Below are 17,005 nucleotides of genomic sequence, written 5' to 3'. Positions count from 1 at the left end.
TTTAGTTAACTAATTCTAAAACTGGGTATTTTTCAAGTTATCCCAATTTTTAAAGGCCTAAGGTCTTTAAATTAGTCGGGTCTTTACAATATCTTATCTTTCCATTAAAGTTAATTGAATTTTTTGCCACAAATATCCCTATAAATAATATTTATGATAACAACAATATAAATATAATAAGGAATAATAATATAAATAAATCAATATTCTTTGTCAAAGCAATGAATAAAACAATTCTTAAATAAAATATCAAAAGTCTAACTATTTAATCTAAGCTTATGAATATGATGAAATTTAAATTTGATAAAAAAAATTAAATAATTGTCAACAATTGAACATGATTATTCATCTTGGGAAAATAATCGATAAAAAATTTATGCATTAAAAATCATCTAACTATTCATTAAAATTTAGTTGCATCATTTAAACAATTCATAGATTATTTCAAGAAACTATTAAACTACTATATATGTTTGGTGAAAAAAGAGGCCACATTCGGTTCAATTATTTCTATTCATGTGTTTGGCTACTGTTTATGTCTATTTTACAACTTTATGAGGAATGATTATTCTTTAAAAATAAAAGAGATTTTTACAACATACACTTGACTATATGAAAAAGTGTTTTCACTTTTACGATCTCTATTTTTAAATTTCAATCTTACGGGGACAATTAAGACCTCAACCATGAAGACCCATTAATTGTCAGCCCTCTACTCCAGTCTAGTGGCGTTGCTCCGGATTATCCCACCACCTCTTCTCTTGGGTGGCATTGTACTTGGCTTGCAGAGTCACTTTTAACATGAATGATTTTTATTCTGTTATTGAAAAGTACGACTTCAATTTTGAAGTTGGGACCAAGATACCACTCATTCTATTCCTATATTATTCGACCTAAATACCCAACTTAGGAAATTCTTTTGCTACAAGGATGTTTACGAGCTTTGGTGCCAAATGGGATAAAAATATATATTAAGAATCTTAAGGTAGAGTTGATGATTTTGTAAACCAGTTTTCTATTGCTTTAGTTACTTATGATATTTCTGGTTTAAATAATAGGGATCATGTTGAGACTAGCGTGAGATGGATTTTACCAGGTCCTTTTCATATAAGGTGCTTCTGTGATGTTATTCGAGTTGCGGAAAGCAGTCTTATACGTGGGTACGTATTCATCAGATCAGTACTACCCAGCAACAAGTCAAGAAGCAGGGCATTAGGCATTGTTAATGTTTGAAAAGGAAGTGTGAATCGGGTTCAATTGGAGATCTGTGGACTTCTTGACTGATTGTCAAGTTCTAGCTTTAGCCTTGAATTTGAAGCATACACCATGGAAGCTTTGTCATATAGTTGAAAAGTGTTTTAAGTTGTTTTTGTTTGAATCTATGTCGGTCCAATGGAGTCTAATGGTAGTGCTAATAATGCATTTCCAAGTGGGATAGAAATGAGACTAAGTTTTGGTAGATGTCACTTTAAGAGCTACCTCCAATATGGCTAGCAGGATTTGTTTTGATCTGATCTTTAATTAAATTATATTTTCCTTCAAGTAAAAAAAAATTGTTTTAGGTGTTAATTATGTGTTTTACCACAACAATATATGCTCTATATCTTTTACTCATGCAATAATGTCTAATATAATTGTAATTTTTCACCTATGTTTTACTATTGTAATTCGAGCATAATTTCCATATGGGCCACAAACGTGCTACAATGGCAATTACAATGGGAAGAATGTAATGTATTAAGTTAATAAAAAGAAAAAATAGAGTTTTTCCCCCTTAACTATTACCACTTGCGATTCGTGCACCCGAATTTTTCAATTTGTTAAAAATTCCCTCCGAACTATACATCATTACCGAGTCATGGGACTTTCATTAATTTCTGGGTGACATGGTGTTGTACCCTAATCTTTGCACGAGTTCATTCACTTAGATCGGGTACAGCTGGCAGATAAACACGTGGAAAAGTAATCAAGTAGAATATCTTATTATTATTCATATGGACAGCTCGAGGTTTGTAATGGTCAGACCTGGTATTAGGCGTCGTGACTTTACCACGAACTATGACTAAAACAAGTCATCAAAGCACTAGCTCGAGGTCAGATGACTGTCAGAGCACAAGCTCGTGGAAGACACGAAGCTCGGGGTGATTCAAATATAACGCACACTAAATAATCCCCAAAGAATCAGGATTTGTTTATACGCCTATTCATGGCCAGGTTGTCATATTGATTATCCAAGATAGCAGGACATATTTATTTTGTGATCAAATCATATCCCAATATAAATGGGAATTATTTGTATTGAATATAGACATTATGTAAAGGCGTGATTGACTCACGCGGTTACCCAAACCTGTCCATGGAATTCCCCTATAAATACTGGGAATATTGGATAGGAAAGGGGGACGATTATTCTGTAATACCAAAAATCTGCCAAAATAGAGAGAGAAATAGCAATAATATTGATTCGTGGACTAGGTTGATTTTAACCACTGAACCACATAAAAGTTCTGTGTTCTTGAGTGAATTCTGGTTATTTTTTTCATTACGGTTTATCATTAAGCACTAATCTACCTTTATTATTTCTTAATACACTGTTGGCGAAAAACTGTGTAAATAGTTTGGTGCTTTCATTGAGAGCAAATTAGTGTTTCATCAAAATCCCAGTCAATTCTCATCATGGTGCTCACTCGCTCAATGCATGATAATGAGATAGAACAGCCTGGTGGGTAGGAGGCCCATCATACTACTATTTCGAACGGACATGGCCCTGAGATTCAGCAACGTCCGGGAAAACAACTGGCGGGACAAGGAAACATTGGGAGTTCGACGTCATTGCCGTCGAATCCAAATCTAGACTACCTAACTGTCTTCGAGTTAGAAAACATGCAATTGAGAAGCCATCTCGCTAAGGCAAACAGACAGATTGAGGAGGTTTTGGCTTGGTTACCCCCTCTGGCAATTGATGTTAATGTTGCAAAGAGGCAAAGTGGGTCTCATAAGTCCCACAGGAATAACCGATCCAAACCGAGTCGATCAGTCAGAACTGCGACTCCAAGTTCTGTACCTATAGGGCGAGATCTCTAGAATGCTCGACCCAACGATCATCACAGCGGTCGTCAGCATGTCAGTCGGTCGATTAGGACTGCAACCCCAAGTTCGGTGCCTTCTTCACCGACCCCCAGGAATGCTCATGGAAATTCATGGGAGGGGGGGGGGGGGGGGGCTCACGAAGAAAAAATGCTCCAACAAACCCTCCTACGCCGCAATTGGATCACCAGGCACAGAGAACTAGTGACATTGGAGTAGAACAGAGGCGGGCAAATTTAATCCGCCCAGGTGGAACGAGGATAGCCTCACCAATAAGGCATCCCCCATCATCTATAAGACATCCGACACCACCTCATCCTCAACTGGACATTCCAACTTATAGAGACAGTGGGAGAAATCCTCCCCCATCTGAAAATACTTACGTCCCACAAACACATGTCAAAAATCTAGATCCTCGGCCCCAGCTGTGAGCTGTAAGCTTCGCAAACGGGAGTTACTGGACCAAAATTTGTCATAGCGATAGATCCGAGGGTGACCTAAGGAATTAGTTGAGTTCAACACAGAGCCCTCGGTACGATCCGCAACCCGATTTGCGCAATCGTTTGAATTCGCAGAGAAGGAATCCAGCTCAGGATGAAGATATTAGCTATACTCGACAAGAAGGAGGTCCGTCCATAGTACGCGATAATGGGAAAGCCCCACAAAACCAAGCTCGAGCTTGGAGGGACAATAACCCTTCAAACGCATATGATAGGATGGGAGCTATTGAACAAACCCCGGGTAACCTAGGGACTAGAGACCAAACCCTTAAAAGACTAGCTTTGATGGAAGAGCAAATAAAGAGGCTTTTATCTGGAAAATAAAAAGATGATTGTGACTCAAATAAGGAGTTCGAACCTTTCGCTCCAAATATTGCGACGGCCACATATCCGGTAGGCTTTAGAATGCCACACCTGTCAAAATTTGATGGAGATGGAGATCTGTCAGATCACCTCTGAATGTTTAACACCATGATGATGGCTCACAATGTCGGGCTCAACCTAAGGTGTATTTTAGTCCGTGCAACTCTAGTCTGCCCAGCCAGGCAATGGTTTATGCAATACAAGAGGCATTCCATAAGCTCATGGAAGAAGTTTTCTTCTGATTTCAAAAAATAATTTTGAGCTTCACATGCAGCTTGGGTTGATACTGATTCATTGGCCAACATAAAGTAGCAACCTGGCGAGATGTTGAAAGCATATCTCAGTAGATTTTCCAATGTCACTGCATGAGTTGGGGATGTTGATGACAGCTCTAAGCTAATGGCAATGAGGATAGGAATCCTTGTCAGAGGCGACCTGTGGCAAGAACTCCAAAGAAAAGGAGTTAAGAGTGTGGATGAATTCTTGGCCCAAGCTCAAGAATGGATTAACCTAGAGGAGGTGCGAGCTTCTATTGCGGGAACCAGCCAGGCCCCTGTCCAGCCCGTTGGAGCAGTAACAGACGTTGCAACTATGGCTCAAACCGTTACCTAGAATAACATTAGGGAATAACAAAAGGAAGGGAAATGGCGAGGGCGACCAGAGCGGGACGAAGAAAAATAAGTCTATGGAGAAGTTCAAACCTATTTACGTCACTTAGACCAACCGAACGGACACTAGGGAGCACATCTTTCTAAAAGATTATAATCGACTTCCATAGAAGAAGCCAGAACCATTGAAGAACCAAAGTGTAACGCCCTACTTCCTTAGAGTCGTTACTAAGTGAGTTTTAAAACGAAAAATGTGCAATGAACTCGCTAACCGAGGTTTTTAAAACAAAAGTGTGACTAAGCAAAAGTTAAGGCTGTAATCTTTAAAAATGCGTTGTTTCATTGAAAACTTCTAGTATTTAACATTTGGGATCCCAAAATAAGGTTTGAAAACTATTTACAACTTAAAATAAGTTTACAGTCGATTAATTATTAAAATCACAGATTATTACAGCCATTTATCAAATAACCCCCAACCAAAGCAGTCGGGCAGGCCAAACATGTACGCGTCGCTTCACGCTCTCCGTACTCATGGCTGGTTGACTCAATCTTTGCCCTTACCTGCAACACAGAGCACCCGTGAGCCGAAGCCCAGCAAGAAAACTCATACAATATATAACATATGCGGATTATATAGTTAACATACCAGATTATCCACAGATAAATGAGTATTCCATCAAACTAAACAAACACGACCATGCCGTCCCAGAGGCATTACCAAAGCCTGGGGTCTCGGTCCTCACCGTAAGGATATCCCCTGTATCCATTAGGGTCCCACCCTGTCTACAAGCACTTCACGTGCTAAGTGTTACTTCCGGCCCATCTTCCGTTCTCGGCCTTTCACCGTTCTCGGCTCTCTTGCCGTTCTCAGCTCCTTGCCGTTTCGGCTCTTTTGCCGTTCCCGGCTCCGTTGCCGTTCCCGGCTCCTTTGCCATTCATTCTTACTATAATCACAAATAGCATAACTCAAATAACATTCAAACATATATCAATTAAATTAAGTCTGCACCCTAACATGTAATGCAATATAGGGTCGTGCCTTGATATCAATTCAATTAAGTCTGCACCCTAACATGTAATTCAATATAGGGTCGTGCCATGCAATCACACTATGGGCCCATGCCCTGTCCTACGGGTGCTATAGTTTTCTTACCTGTCAATTTGATAGCTTTCATCACTTGACTCCTTGAGCACGATCCCACTCTAGCCCTAGCGCACACCTAAACACAGCCATAGGTCAAAGTCATCACCGAACCTCAAGTCCGAAAACCTAGCCTCGGGACCAATCCCGAGCCCAGGGAAGTCCTAGATCCACAAAACAAGATGGTGGAATCGAACCCCGAACCCTAGGTCAAAATCCCTTAAAAATAACCCAAAAACCCCTTTTTGGGAACAGGGTAGCGCTACAGCGCTCAAAAGAGGGCGCTATAGCGCTACAAGCATAACCGTACCACCCAGAAACAGGGCCTAGCGCTACAGCGCCCATAGACTAGCGCTGTAGCGCTAGTTGCAGGCAGGCAACTCCCAAATTCTTTTTCTACGATTTCTTTGAGCCAATCTCAACCCAAACTTCCCCAAATCTTTACCAAACTCAAAATCAAGCTTATAAACACTCTCCACTCATCCCAAGCATCCCAAATCCTCAAAACCCAAGCACATTCATCCCAAATCTCAAAATTTACCATGATTAACCCTAAACCCAGAAATTCAGTCAAACATCAAAGTTAAAGGCTTAGAATTCATACCGTTGATGCAATTTCGACCTTGATTCAATTCCTAGACCTCCTTAGCTTGCTCTTCCTCAAAGCTTGCCCAGAAATTCCCCAAAAGTTCCCATCATTCAGCTTAATTACACAACTTAAACCAGCCAAACCCAAAAACTGAAAACCCTAAAAACTTACCTCAAAAGTTGATGTGTTCTTGCTAATCCCTTGCCAAATCTTCAAGTCTAGCTTAGGATCCTTGATGCTCAGCCTATCCTAGCTCTCCATTGAGCTTTGCTCCAAGAAATTTGAAGAGAAATGGTGCTAGAATCCACAAACCGCCCCTTTTGGAAAAACCCCTCTGTTTTCTCTCTTTTTCTTTTTGTTTCTTTTCCACAGCTATCTAACTCTCTCTATCAATCCCACTAAGTATATAAAGCCTCAATAAACTTATCTCTAAGAATCCAATTGACCAAAATGCCCTCCCTATTAATTCTAAACCATTTTGTCCATGTAGGGCCATTTTAGTCATTTTACCCAATTCCCGCTAATTCCTCAAGTGTCTCTAATATTTTCCCATTGCTTCCCAATACCTGATAAATCACCAAATAATATTCCTCGATATCAAAATAGACCCCAATATACTCATCAGATTCCTATTTATACCCCAGGCTCACCCCGAGCAGGGTATAAATCCCCGCCTTGACTTTTCCACTAGCTGCTCTCTCTGGGATCGTCTCGAGTCACAAATCACAGATACATCCACATCACAATGTGGTCTCAATAATCAGCACATATCAATACAGTTATGCCTAAAATGGCCAAAATTACAATTATGCCCAAAATGGCCAAAATTACAATTATGCCCTTCTAACACAATCAGGGCCTACATGCATACTAATACACATAGTCATGCATCTCAAATAGTCAGATACTCATATAACATGCTTTAAATCATAACCATGAATTTTACTCAATAAAGTCACACATAAATCCCAATATGCCCTCCAGGCACACTAATCAAGGCCATTAAGCCTTATTGGCGAATTTGGGTCGTTACACAAAGGGCGAAGAGAGATTCTTCAAAGTTTTGCTGATTCCATAATGACATCGGTCATAACACTGATAACTATCGACAGCTAAAGGATAAGATCGAAACTCTCATCAGAGTCAGACCGTTGGCCCAGTACGCCCGAAATCGGGCGGTCCCTAATCAGCCCGCTGGACCAAACCCTAAATCAGTCCCTGAAGCTTCAGTAGGCTAAACCAGAGCTCAAAACAATTAGATCGAACCTCCTTCGATAGTGGGGGGAGATATAACCACCATTTCGAGAGGACCTCATCTTGCAGGTACGAGCAGCGGGGCTTAGAAGAGGTACATTCACGAACTTAAGTCCCATATAGGGGTGGAGTTTGTCCCGGAGCAACGGTTATCGAAACAGCAGTGATTGGAAAAGCAACAAATCATTTTCACATAAGAGGATTCTAGCCATGTCCAATTCCCACATAATGATCCGCTGGTGATAACCATTCAGCTCGCCAACCAAAGGGTCCGAAGAACCCTAGTGGATAACGAAAGTTCTGTGAATCTACTTTTCATGTCCACCCTAAAAAAATGGGGTTATCTACAACTGATTTGAAGGCGACCTCGATGACTCTATACGATTTTGCTGGTAAAGGGTCAACAGTCATCAGGATAATCGGATTGGTGGTGACATTGGGAGAAGAGTCGCGAACTGTTTCCAAGTTTCTCAAGTTTGTGTTAATCGATTGTCTGGCTGAATACAATGCAATTTTGGGCCGACCTATGTTGATGGCATTTGAAGCCATAACCTCTATCCACCACCTAGCAATGAAATTCCCCTCAGCCACAAAGGAATATGCACCATCAGAGGTGATCAGCTCGCTGCCAAGGAATGCTATAACATTTCTATGAAGGGAAAATCACAACCTGGGCAGCAAGCGATGGTCATCAATGAAGGAGGTGAGGAGTCCCATGAAGTAGAAGTTACTCACGAGACAGAAGAACCTCAGCAAAAAGAGGATAGTAAGGTCGCCTAACGCGACGACATTGACCCACGGGTAGGTGAAGATAGATCAGAGCTCAAAGCAATAGAAGAGCTCGAGGAAGTAAACATCGACTCCAAAGAAGCTTCTTTAGGTTGTAAATATTGGAAAGAATCTTGACGACAAAAGGAAAAAGGAGCTAGTCTATTTTTTACAGAAAAACCTGGACGTCTTCGCCTGGTAGCATGAATATGTGGTAGGAATAAGTCCGAATGTAATAATGCACACCTTAAATTTTGACAGGAATGTGCCTGTGAAATCCCAAAAACGGAGACGTTTGGGAATGGTCTGAGCTGAATCCCTTGAGGAAGAAGTAGCTCGATTATTAAAATGGGGGTTTATCTGGGAGGCAAAGTACCCGATCTAGGTTGCCAACCCTATGCAGGTCCCGAAGCCAAACGGGAAATGGAGAACTTGTATCGACTTCTCTGATCTAAATAAAGCTTGTCCCAAGGACTGTTTCCCACTGCCAAGGATTGACCAGTTGGTAGACGCCACGGCAAGCCATGAGCTCATATTCTTCATGGACACGTATTTTGGATATAACCATATTGCGATGAATCCTGCAAACTAGGAACATACTAGCTTCATGACTGAACATAACGTATATTGTTATAAAGTTATGCCATTCAGATTGAAGAATTTTGGGGCCACATACCAACGCTTGGTCAACAAAATGTTCGCTAGCCAAATTCGGAGAAATATGGAGGTGTATGTCGATGACATGCTTGTCAAGTCAAAAACTGCCAATAACCATGTGTCTGATCTAGAAGAATGTTTTAGAATATTAAGGAGATATGACATGAAGCTGAATCCCAAGAAATGTACTTTTAGAGTGGCATCTGGAAAATTCATGGGGTTCACAGTCAACACGAGGGGAATAAAGGCAAACCCTAAGAAAATTATATCATTGTTAGAAATTCCCTTACCCAGGTGGTGTAAAGAAGTTAAAAGCCTAACTGGAAGGGTGGCAGCTTTGAATCGATTCATTTCAAAATCCACTAACAAGTGTCTGCCATTTTACAACTTGCTCAGAGGAAACAAGAAATTTGAGTGGACCAAGGAGTGCGAACAGGCATTCCTCGACCTAAAAACACACCTGGTCGAGCCCCCGGTATTATCTAAGCCTATGTCTGGAGAAACTCTATTCCTTTATTTGGTCGTGATAGAGAATGCAGCTAGTGACGTGTTAGTTTGAGAAGAAGATTGTACTTAAAAACCAATATATTATATAAGCAAGAGACTTCTCGGAGCCGAGTCACGATACCCACTGATAGAGAAACTGGCATTCTGTCTGATATTGTCCTCTAGAAAGCTTCGATCATATTTCCATTCCCATTCAATCAACGTCTTGTCCGACCAACATTTAAGGCAGGTTTTGCAAAATCCTAAAATGTTGGGATGTCTTTTAAAATGGGTCATCGAACTTAGTCAGTTTAAGATATTGTACATGCCACGAACCTCAGTCAAAAGTTAGGCCCTTGCTAATTTTATGGATGAATGCACCGAATTTCAAGAGGAGCTTTAGAGGGAGTCGGTGCAGGAGTTATGGAAAATCTTTGTTGACGGATCGTCAAATGAGAACGGATCGGGAGTTGGGATCACCTTAATCTCATCAGAAGGGCATCGATTTCTTACAACTTTGAGGTTTGGATTCGAGGCATCCAACAACAAGCCGAATATGAGGCCTTACTAGCGGAGCTGAGAGTGGCAAGGGAGCTCAAGGAGAAAGCCATTCAATGCTATAGTGATTCTGAGCTCGTGGTATATTAGGTATTGGGAGAGTATCAAGCTCAAGGTACCAAAATGGTGGCCTACCTAGCTAAGGTAAAGGGAGAACTATCTGAATTTGAATACAGCTTTGTTGAACAGATAACCCGCGAGTAGAATTCTAACGTTGACGCTTTGGCACGGCTTGCTACCACAAAAGAGGCTGAGACATTGAATGTGGTGCCAGTGAAGTTCTTGGAGAGCCCGAGCATGACAGGGGAAGTGATAGAGGTCGGAATGATCGACATAAGGCCAACCTGGATGACTCCCATAATAGAATACCTCACAACTGGAAAGTTACCTGACAACAGAAAAGACGCAAGAAAAATACTTTATCAAGCTCCACGGTGCATGATAGTAGATTGAACCTTTCATTTGTTTCCTCTCATACGATGTGTTCTGCCTGAGGAAGCCAAAACTATTTTACAAGAAATACACGAAGGATTTTGTGGAGATCATGCTAGGGGAAAAACCTAGCACTGAAGATACTGAGGCAGGGCTATTTTTGGCCCACTTTAATGAAAGACTCGATCTCGTATGTTCAGAAGTGCGAAAAATTCCAATGTTTCCCCATGATTTCCCGAGTTGTTCTGGTCGAGCTAACGATGATTTCATCCCCATGGGGAATTGACCTAATAGGTTCCCTCCCTATGCGAAAGGGGGGGGGGGGGGGGGGGGGGGGCATTATGTAGTGGTTGCGATCGACTACTTCACAAAGTGGGTAGAAGTCGAGCCTCTGGAAACCATCATTTCAAGAAGAGTCTTGGACTTCGTGGTGAAGAATATTATATGTTGGTTTGGGCTTCCTAATAGGATCATGTCAAACAACGAGACACAATTCGACAGTGATCTCTTCACTGACTTCTGTGAAAAATATGGCATCATGAAGAGTTTCTTGTCAATGGCATATTCACAAACCAACGGGCAAGTCGAGGCTGTAAACAAAACCCTTAAGGCAAGCCTGAAGAAGAGGCTAGATGTAACCAAAGGACTATGGCCTGAACAACTCCCACAAGTACTTTGGGCCTACCAAACTTCTCACAGGACCTCCACGGGGCATACTCCTTTTTCCTTAACTTTCGGAAGTGAGGTCATGCTTCTAATCGAAGCCATGGTAGCTACTCACAGGCAAAGGACATTTAATCGATAATATAATGATGGACTACTTAATGCATCTCTCAATCTGATTGAAGAAAAATGAGAGGAGTCGCAGTTATAGCTCGCCCATTATCAACAAAAAATTACTCGCTCTTTTAATTCTAAAGTTAAGAGGCTCAGACTTGGATTGGGTGACCTAGTTCTCTGAAGGGTCTTTTTGGAAAATAAAGACCCCAAAGATGGTGTATTAGGCCCAAACTGGGAGGGACCATATCAGGTCGTAGAAGTCTTGCGTGAGGGAACTTTCAAGATAGCTCGACTGAATGGGGAAGTAGTCCCACGGACCTGGAATGCTCTAATTTGAAAAAGTATTATCAATATTACCACCATCAATGTAAGGCTTATTTATAAAAGTCATTTTGATTAAATAATAGATGGATTGTTAAATAACTATTTCTTAGTGTTGTTATTGCAAGCTCGTGTTCTCATAATTGTAGAAGCAACCAAGATTGTTTATACATTTTGGTTACTCGGGGGGCACACAACTGAGATTGCCAAAATTAAGCCTGCTCAAATAAGATTAAAACCCTGGACGTAACCAGGTCCGAAACTTATAAGCTTGGAAAATTTGATTATTCAACGGCTTTTTAAAGCTCGAGTTTTCAATAAACCTAGCGTGAGGTAAGTTTAAACCATTTAAAACCCTGGACGCAACCAGGTCCGAAAACTTAGAAATTTTTTAAAAATTGATCATTCAACTGTTTTTTAAAAGCCTGACTTTTCAATAAATATAGTACGAACTAAGTTTTTAAAAAAACCCTGGATATAACCAGGTTTGAGGCTTGATTCTTAACAGGTGTAATGCAAATAAGCGAACAAAAACATGGACATAACCAAGTTCGATAACATCTATCTCGATCTTAAAGTCGATTCCTAAAATCTTGAATGTACAAGAGTCTAAGGATTCATAAGCTGTAGAGTCCCAGAATGTTTACTTAGTTAGCTAGTTAGTAGTAGTTGTAGTATTCTAGATTTCGTGGATTTTAGTTCAAACAGGGAATTAGTTTGAAACTCCTAGCAATAGTTATGGATTTTATAAGTTTAACCTATAGTTTAAGAATATTAATTATAACATAAGGTTTGATTAATATTGCTGGTCTCAAATATGATATTTATTATAACCTAAGGTTTAGATAGAGCCAATAGGAATATGACACTTGTCATAAGCATGATTATTAAGGAATTAAGTATTTTAATGATTCAATAAGGAAATATAAGCTTTAGTCTTCACCAGAAACTATTAGGGTCGTAGTTTGACTCAGTCAAAGCAGTTATCTAACCTTAATTATGTTGAAAAAGTGCAATTACGTGTTTAAAATATTCACATATGCCGATATATCGCAGCATTGGAGCCGATATATCGCCTAACGAAGAATACAAAAACCACGTTGACATTGCACGATCATACAAACGAAGGCTCGGGAATAGGGCAGAGCCGATATATCACCACATAAGGGCGATATATGACCCTTAGAAGATATTTTTTTATTTTTTAAAATTAGCTTTGACTCCTTAGACCTACTTCTGAATGTTTTGACTGAGTCTCCAGCCTCTGATTGACGAATATTCAATTATTTTCAATTTTATTCATTATTTTTATTCAAAGCCAAAAAGAAGATATTTATTCCTAGAACTCTATAAATAGGACCTAGTACCCAGCCCTTCCACTCACTCTTCAGCTGTGATCAGACTCCAAGGTGCTAGTACTACCATAGAGTGATAAACACTTGGGTTGGGAAAAAGCTTTGCCATTCTTAAGCTTTATAAAATACTTGGGAAGTGAGGTTTAGTGTATTTCGGTATTGGAGTTAGACCAATCCATAAGGTCAACTAAGGTACTCTTATTCTTTAAGTTCAATCCTTTAAAACTCTTTAGTTTTCTTTAGTCCTTTTATTCAGAACCTAAATTTTGATATTGGTTTTTGACTAGGCTCTTGAAACTTAAAGATGTTCCTCGGTAAGTTTTCCTTTGAAGGTTTAGTTTCCACGATTATTCTTTACCCTTTAGAAAACTCACCATTTTTATTGCTGGTTTTAGGAGTGTTCCAAGTCCCACATTTGTTCTCAAAAATCTCGGTTTTGGTAAGGAAAATAGGATAGTTTTTATATGCTTGTATGTTATGATTATGCTATAATATGTTATGTTATGATATGTTGTAGTATATATTTTTGGGGCTTATAGTTGCCTAAATAGCAAACCTCAACACTTTTATGTTCTTGGGGCTTATAGTTGCTTAGTTAGCAAACCTCATTGTTTTTTAGGCTTATAGTTGCTTAGCTATTAAACCCCAATATTCACCATGTGCATGGGTTATAATTGAGATATATGTTTTATAGTGTATGTTTTGTTATGATCTTATGATTACGTTTGATGTTATATATATATATATATATTGGTAGATTTTCCTTGCTGGGCATTTGGCTCATTCCTTTTTCTTTTAAGTGTGATGCAGGAAAATAGATACAAAGGCGGAAGGATTCTTGGAAGCTTGGCGTGTGTGTTGAGGTGAATGGAGTGGATGGGTTGCATGTCGATCCGAGGGCAACGTTATTTTTCTTTAGTCTCTTTAAATTACATTTTTATGTATAATCCGCATTTAGCTTTGTAAACAATTTAATTTAAAATTATGTTTTATTTTAAAACAATGAGCTCATTTATGTATTACAACTATTACTTTAAAGTGTTCAATAAAGTTATAAATTTTTCTCATGTATGTTCTCTTCAAAGTACTAGTTATGTCTAGCAAGGTTAATGATCTAAATTTTAGAAATAGTTGGGCCATTACATAAGCATGAGAAGTTAATAAAGGAAAGATGAATGAATCAAAAGTTAGATATATATTAAAATAAGATAAACAAATATATTGTCACATCGAGGAGAAAAGACCTAGAACTAAGCCCGGAGGCAATTGTTTAATATCAAAAGATTATTAGACAAATACAAACAAAATTATAAAGGAGATCATTGGGCTCCATCAGCTCGCCCCACCGAGGTAACTTCCTCACCATCTCCCTCCATCTCACCGGAGGCCTCACCCGTCTCCGAGGGTTCTTGCAGAAGCCGAGCCTTGAATTTTGCAAGGTATTGATCACACAGCCCGGGTTCCATGAAGGAGAAGTTCCCATCCTGGTTGAAGGCCCAGCAATGGTACGACATCTCCTCCATGGTGGATGATGACACTGCCGCTTCCTCCTTGGCTTTAGCTTCGGTCGCAAGCAATTTCGCTTTGATCTCATCAATCTCGGCCTAAAGCTGTTTAGCTCGGTGGTTCACTTCTGCGGCCTGAGTTTGGGAGGCAGATAATGCGATCTTTGAGGCCTGCTCGTTTTTGTGGGAAGAGGTAAGAGCAGCTTTAGCAACATGCTCATTCTTCTAAGCAACTGTTAAAACGAATTTGGCAGCCTGCTCATTTTCTTGAGCAGTCTCCAGGGAGGTCTTGGCAGTAGCCAACTCAGCTCGGACTTCCTCATTTCTAGCCTTGGCATGAGCTATGATCCGGTATTGGGCCAGGAAAAACTGCAGAATAACAGGACAAGCTCAAAGATGTAAAAAAAAAAAAGAAAGAAGAAAAGGAAGAACATATTAAACAAAACAAAAAATCAGTTATGGAGGGACTCACGGTGAGGTTCATCCCCATGGAAAATTCGAGAACATCCACTAGGCTGTGCTCCTCTATGACCCTTATGTCCCTCACACTGGCTTTGTATGCGTGGCCCACCATATGAGTCGTTGTCTCATATACTATACCTTGAAAGGCCTCGGGGATCTTTTCCAGGTCCTGTGTTTCCACCGGTATTCGAATAATGGGGGCCTCGGCTTGAATAACTTGGGGAGGTGGGGGCATATGCTGAGAGGGGGGAGGAGGAAGTTGCTCAGCCATGACATTAGCCACCGGAGCTGGCTCCCGAGAGGAACTCGTGTCCTTACCCTTGAATGGGTATTTTGCAGTATCCCCTATTTTAGGGGTGGTCTTATTCGCCACCCTAGGCCTCTTCACAACGGGGCCTGCTCTAGGCTTTTTAGCCTGAAAAGCAGTCCTTAGGTCGGGAGCTCCTGTTTGTTCCATCTCTTCACCTAAAAAGAACAAAGGTAGTTAGTTCACAAAAGTTGTCAAGAACATAGATAAACAAAGAGGAGGAAACAAAGATCCTACCCTCCGGGCTGGGGGAGGAGTCTATTATCACCAGCTCGGGTGTTTTGACCAGGATAGGCACAACCTCCGGCCCTGGAGTTAATGGGGGAGAAGGGGAGTCTAAAGTTAATATTTCTTGGATCCTAGGGGTTTCAGGTCCTTCCTCAGGGCTGGATTCATCTACGTATTATCTGAACCCAGGAGCAAATGCACCCTGGAGCAAAGAAGGCCAAGTCATGCAGTTCGTCCCGTATTCTTCAAAAATGATGAATTTAAAGTTTAGGGTGTTATCAATTACAACAGTGCCTCTAGGGTAGCTATGGTCATAGCGTACCACTAGGTAATCTACGCACTGGAGAAGGGTTACATTTAGATCCGGGTTGGTAGGGTGACGGCTAATGAGCTGGTTCAAGTTACAACAAATTAACCAGAAGCCGGCAACAACCCTATCTAACTCCCTAAAGAGGTATGGGTTACCTTGGCCATAGGAGTCGGCTTCTGCTCCTGACGCAACTCGGTTTGGGTCGTGTCCCTAGTCAGCTTCAGGAGCCCATATTTTTCGCACAAGAGGCACCTCGGCCTCTTCCTCGCCGGTGTCCTCAGCGGCTGGTAAGGCCTCTTGTGGAGCGGGAATCTCGAGGATAGTTGGGAGCGGAGCTTGAGTCCTCAGAGCTAATGTCTTCCCCTCTCCGATCAGCTCGCATGCCAACATGGTGGCATCGTTCATGACTTGGTGATAATCCTTTCCTTTTCGCCAAAGGGAAGACCGGATAATTTCTTGTATTGACCCCCGAGGGTCACAAATATGGTTGCACTAGAAACAAATTCAATTAAGACATATACAAAATATATATATATGTTAAAGGAACAAAAATTCAAGAGCTTAGTTTATAAAGATAGAATACTTGCGAGGACGATTGAATTATCAATTTTCACAATTCTTGAAGCCATTCGACATGAAGAATAGATCTTTATAGTCATTTGGATGGCTGGGAAGCTCGATGACGAGGGTGGGGTTTGGAAACCGCGTTAGGTAATAAAACTCATCACCTCATCCTCTCTGGTCAGGGCTAGCTTTGAGGCAGAAGAAGTATAATATGTCTGCCAGGGTGGGGACCTCCCACTCGTGCTTCAGAAATAAATACCTTAGCCCCGCCATATGCCTGTAGGAGTTTTGGGGGAGCTGGAATGGAGCTAGTTTCACGTAGTTCAAGAAGTCTATGAAATACTGGTCCAAAGGAAGGAAGGCACCAGCCGTCATATGCTCGTCGCTCCAGGCTGCATAATCATCTTGGAAGGGGGCACAGCTATGTTCCCCCTCAAACGCAGGTCAGGTGAGAAGGTCGTCGGATCCTATCTCTATGTTGTGACTCAACAGGATTTTATTGACCTTTCCTTGAGTTGTGATTTTCGAGATTATATGCTCAGCTTTGAAATAAGCATTGGGATCAATAACGACCTCCCTCTCCACCAACGGACCAAAGTGTGGGATGGGAGAATCGAAGGCGACCTGTTTCCCCTTATTTTTGTGCTGAATGGATGAGCTCGAGGCATTTTTCTTTGGATGAGCCATTAGATTGCCTGACAACAAAGCGGCCTAGTTAGTAGGCGACCTA

This window comes from Humulus lupulus, chromosome 8, assembly GCF_963169125.1.
Source record: "Humulus lupulus chromosome 8, drHumLupu1.1, whole genome shotgun sequence".
NCBI lineage: Eukaryota > Viridiplantae > Streptophyta > Magnoliopsida > Rosales > Cannabaceae > Humulus > Humulus lupulus.
The sequence above is the reverse complement of the archived record's forward strand: the minus strand, read 5'-3'. Positions refer to the sequence as shown.